Here is a 6,200-nt window from a genome sequence, read left to right as displayed (position 1 = left end):
AAAAGTGCTCAAAATATCAAGGTTTACAAGATATACCTGGACTTGGGATGTTACAATTAGTGTCATTGGAAATGTTTACAATCGATCTATTTCACAAAGTAAGGACCATAGGTAAACATAGTCTGCATGCTTGGAGCATGGGATAACTATTGTTTTAATTCAAGTGTAAAGTTGATAAATCGAAACATTATACAATGAATAATGTGTAATCAATATGGTGATTAAATAAAAGGTGTTTTATTTATATTCAAAAGTTTTGAGACCATATTGGATTCGATTATTCTTGTGTTTCATTTTGCATATTTTGACTTCCCGGATAACTAGGTTATTCAAACTATCCTCAGTCAATCATACTTTGGAAGTAGGTGTTGAAGCTAGACTATCATGAATGGTGGGGTCTGTAGATTGTCTAAAGGCGTTTTGACATAGCACAAGTTTGATGTAGTGTTCATGAGTACTCCTATAATAAGATTTGAGTATTGGATTAAACCCACACTCATTTAATTCACTTCATGGATTTTATCACGAGTGATCATGAGACGATAATATCTTATATTCTTGAAACCAAGATATGTGAGTTGTAGTTTACAAGTCGGTTGCACATTAACATATGTAAACGCACCAGTAACTTGGTGTTATAAAACATATTGTTGTATGCGATTTGATGAGTAAGTACAAGCAAATATTTGAGTCGAAGTTTATCCGTTCCTTTTACATAATGTGGATAAAAGCGATATTTGTGGGCCCCTCGATGATTTAGTGATGACAACCATAAGTGCTTGGCCAAGCCTGGACTGATTTGATTTGTTCAATCAGTCGGTCGTCTTAAATCGGAAATCGGGAAACAACACATGAACACAGAGAATGATTATAATCCATGTCTCAGTTCATACGATATCTAGAATGGAGGAATATATGATCCCTTATCTAATGGACGCGTCATTGACTAGGTCAAAGTTCGACAGCGGCTTTTGAGAGCTACGATTGCTAGTCGGGATTTTGGAGTCGTACTTGCAATATTAGTTATTATACCTATCCAAGTGGGAGACTGTTGGATTAGGTGTCTATGCCCATAACTATAATTGGTATGTACTTAACCCGAGAGTAGCATGGTCCATTTGGGTTGCCTTCACCAGAACAATCTGATAGGATGGATATTTGAGAAAGAGGTTATTTATGATTTATGATTTATTAATATATTATAAGTATAATATATTAATTGTGAAATCATATTATTTAATTAGTATTGATCAAGAATTAATTTGGAATTAATTTTGTGATCAAAAGAGACTAATTAAATTAACGGGGACTGGTTATGTAAATCAGTGATATATATTGTTTGGGCTATTGACCCAGGTTTGGCTAAGTTTATGTAAGTATCTATGAAGAGTTAGCCCACATGAGATATGGATCATAACCTAAGTGTATGGATTAGGGTTTACCCATGACTCTTGGAATCTTACAATATATATGTGTTATCCCTTAGCTAAAATCGGCCCTACTATTTTAGGAAGAGAGATAACTGATTGTAGAGTGTCTAACCTCTCTCTCTCAAAGTCCTCCTTTGTTCATGGTGTTTGTGAACCATTTGAGGCATCACACTTGAGGTGCTAAGCTCTTGAAAGGCAAAAACTACAAGCTACAATTAATAGGTATTCTTCTAATTTGATTTTATGATTCATGTACCAAAATTGTATGCTAGTTGTAGGCTTCATGCTTTAGAAATTTTATTTCATGTATAACTAGAGAAAACTTAGATCCAAAGCTATTAGGCTTGTATGTGCACCATAGGATTGTTATAGTACACAAAACCCAACACCTACAGCTCAGGTAACCTCCTCCCACCCGTCCCTTGCTCTGTACCTCAGTAGGCAGGATGTGAATCTCACGTTTTCCCCCCTCAAGGAAAAAACTCGTCCACTAAGCATTCTCCATGTCAGCGATCCAACGACGGCTAGCGATAGGGTCCTTAATCCCCAAAGAACTTCGAAGCTCCACAAACCTTGAACTCCCGGAATGAGGGAGCTCGAGCCCCAATATGACCCGTATAAATCTCGGCTCGAAAAGACTTGAGTCTTTCATCCATCAACTCCATGATCCCCTCTTTGATAGTACTGAATAGTATAGGGGTAGCATCCACAATGCCGCGAGTGATATCAGCCGAAATAAGCTCATGCAGCCTCTCATTGATTAACTCAGCACCTGAACCTGAGCATGAACTAGAACCCGAACCTCCTCGAGTAGTCAACACCACCCTCAAACTAAAACAAAACATAATAACAATCAGAAAAGGACTCAAGGGGGATCCTCTACATAGGTCTCCTTAGATTTTCTAGATTTTCACTCGTCTCAGGTACAGGTCCTGTGCTTCATGTAGTACGGGCCCAATACTACCTTTCACATCTATTTGTACCTTCCTCAAGTTCAATCATGATTCCTCTAAGTTACCATACTACAACCAGAAACAAATCTTATGCTACACAACATACATATCCTAGAGTCTCCCAGGAACTCTCAACTCTCACCACTCGTAGTACCCAGAACCTCAATCCATACTGTCGGTTGCATTATGCATGTAATTTGTACACAAAATAGGATCACATAGACTGTCAAATGAAGATTTTACCCTAAGTACACAGCCAAACAAGGAACAGAAAATGAGGCTAAATCAATCATTCTAAGGCTATACAATCTTATTCATATACAACTTTGAAAGCATACACTTAGCAAATAATTGAGCCGAAATCAATTCCAATTAATACATGGCATCATGTTCTTGATGGGTTTTGAGCATTACATCAATCCTATGGTGCACATGCAACCCTAAGCTTTGGATCTAGGTTTTCTCTAATTGTACATGCAATAATCATCCAAAGCTATAAACCTTAATCTAGCATGCATAAATCGAAATTTATATTTGAAACCAAGGTAGAATCTTACCTTTCAATTGTAGCTAGCTTGATCTTCAACCTTTTAGAACTTAGCACCTCAAATGTGATGCCTCTAATAGATCACAAACACCACAAGCAATGGAAAAATATTAGAGAGAGGCTACGGATCACAAAAATCCGGCTGGTACTCTCCTTAGGGTTCAAGTGGCCGAATTCTAGAGTCCCATGGGGTCTTTATATAGTTGAGCAACTAGGGTTTCAATCAAAACCCTAATCCAGTTGCTTAGTCCTTAAGTAGCCCATAGGATCCTTCCGAGAGTCCCCTTGAACAAATTCTATGTGCACTCTAACATAGATTTAGTGCATCCCTTCCTTATGGACCCTAAGCCCAACTTTGTAATTATCTTATAATTATAGTATCAGTCCCCTTAATTCAATTAATCTCTTTTGACCACAAAATTAATTCTTAACCAATATTAATTAAATAATATGATTTCTCTTTTAATATATTATTCCTATAATATATTAATAAATCATAATTAACCTCTTTCTCCATAATTCATCTAGTTAAGTTGCTATGGTCTAGGCAACCTAAAAGGACCATGCTACTATCGGGTCAAGTATATACCAAATATAGTTATGGGCTTAGACACCTAATCCAACAGTCTCTCACTTGGATAAGTTTAATAACTATAAATGCAAGTACGACTTCAAAATCCGATTAGCAATCGTAGCTCTTAAAAGTCGCTATCGAACTCTGACACATCCTATAGATAAGGGATCATGTAGTCCTCCGTTCTCAAGATATCATGCGGACAAATACATGGAACATAGTCATAGTTATTGTCCATTAGTTTGTTTCCCGATTTCTGATTTGTCTGACATAGAACTTAATTGAACACATCAACTTAGTCCTGACCGGGCCCGACACATAAGTCAACACAAAATCATCGAGGGGCCCAAGATATCGCTTTTAACCTCGTAGGATAAAAGAAACAGATAAACTTTGACTTATATGCTTGTACTATTTACTCATTCGTACACAACAATATGTTTTATAACATCAAGTTACTGATGCGTTTACGCATTATCAATGCACAACCAACTTGTAAACAACAACTCATATATCTCGGTTTAAAGACTATACGATATTATCGTCTCACAATAACTCGTGATTAACTCCATGAAGTGATTCACATGAGCGCGGGTTTAATCCAATACTCAAATCTTATTTTAGGAGCACTCATGAACGTTGCGGAAAACTTTTGCTATGTCTAAACGCTTAGACAATCTACAAGCCAATTCATGACAGTCTTGCCTCAATATCTACTTCCAAAGTATGATCGACTGTGGATAGTTTTGAATAATCTTATTATTCTGGAAGTCAAAACTTGCAAAATGAAACAATAGTACACAATTGACACAATACAATAACTTTACTCATAAATAAAACTCATTTATTTAATCATCAAATGTCAATTACATTTTATCTATTACAAGTTTCTAAAAAACTATCTAATCACTAAAACTAATATCGTCCTTCAACCCAATACTCCTAGCATGCTTCAAGTGCTTAACCCTACTCAGTCCCTTCGTAAGGGGATCTACTGGGTTCTGCTCCGACGATACCCTCTTCACTACGAGGAGTCCCTCTTCTACCCGATGTCTAATGAAGTGATATTTTCTGTCGATATGCCTGGATCTACCATGATCCCTCGGTTCCTTGGTTAAGGCGACCGCACCCTCGTTATCACAAAAAATTTCCATAGGCTCCTTTATGGCCGGTACAACTCCAAGGTCCCCAATGAAGTTCTTTAGCCATATTGCCTCCTTCGATGCTTCACTCGCTGCTATGTACTCTGATTCGCACGTTGAATCAACTACGGTCTCCTACTTGGAACTTTTCCAGGTCACTGCTCCTCCATTCAGGGTAAATACCCAGCCCGACTGAGAGCGGAAATTATCTCGGTCGGTCTGAAAACTGGCGTCACTATACCCTCGCACTATCAAGTCATCACTTCCACCGAGGATAAGAACCCAGTCCTTAGTCCTTCGTAGGTACTTAAGAATGTTCTTTACCGCAGTCCAGTGAGCTCTACCAGGATTCCCTTGATATCTGCTGACCATGCTCAAAGCAAAGGCCACATCAGGGCGAGTACACGTCATAACATATATGATCGAGCCAACGACGGAAGCATAAGCTACTCGATTCATTTCTGTTATCTCAACATCGGTACTCGGACTCTGAGTCTTACTCAATTTGGTATTGCTTTGGATTGGTAATTCCCCTTTCTTGGAATTCTCCATGCTGAAATGTTTCAACACTTTATCCAAGTAAGTACTTTGACTAAGTCATATTAGTCTTTTACTCCTATTTCTCAATATCCTTATCCCTAGAATATAAGCAGCTTCTCTGAGGTCCTTCATAGCGAAGCACTTCCCAAGCCAGGACTTAACCTCCTGCAAGGTTGGGACGTCGTTTCCTATGAGCAGTATGCCATCCACATACAAAACGAGAAAGCTAACTATACTCCCACTGGCTTTGACATATACATAGGACTCATCCTCGCTTCTCGAAAAGCCAAACGCTTTGACTTTCTCATCGAAACAAAGATTCCATCTACGAGACGCTTGTTTTAATCCATAGATGGATTTCTCAAGCTTACACACTCTATTAGGGTACTTTGAATCGACAAAACCCTCTGGCTGACTCATGTAAACATCTTCAGCCAACTTCCCATTTAGGAAAGCAGTTTTGACATCCATCTGCCATATTTCATAATCATGAAACGCAGCTATGGCTAGTATAACCCTTATAGATTTAATCTTTGCTATTGGTGAGTGTGACATCCCCATTTTTCACGGCCAGAAAAGACCAATTTCGTTTATGCTTTTATAGTCAAATTAGAGTAATCTTCAAGGAAAAAGTGTTGCAGAATTTGTTCCCAAAAACAAAATACGATAAAAATTTATCAAAGCATTTATTGAAGAAATGTATTTTTATTACATTACAAAACACGGAATGTCATCATCGATACAGAACAAAAGCATAAACAAAACATTATGTTCACAAATCAAAATTGGCCTCAAATCATTATAGGCCTTACAACATTCTATTTATTTTCTATAATCCATAATCTCTTGTCAGATCATCCAACTGTGCTTTTGCCACTACCTGTAATACAAGAAACTAAGTGGGTCAGGCTGGGGAGCCTGGTGAGCAAATAGGGTTTTCAACCCACAATAAATAAGTGTATTATTGTTTCCATCAAATCATTAACCCGATTACCCGTTCCCGTTATCCTCACT

Source organism: Lactuca virosa, chromosome 4, assembly GCF_052849685.1.
Source record: "Lactuca virosa cultivar CGN04683 chromosome 4, Lactuca_virosa_CGN04683_v6, whole genome shotgun sequence".
NCBI classification, from domain to species: Eukaryota; Viridiplantae; Streptophyta; class Magnoliopsida; order Asterales; family Asteraceae; genus Lactuca; species Lactuca virosa.
The sequence above is the reverse complement of the archived record's forward strand: the minus strand, read 5'-3'. Positions refer to the sequence as shown.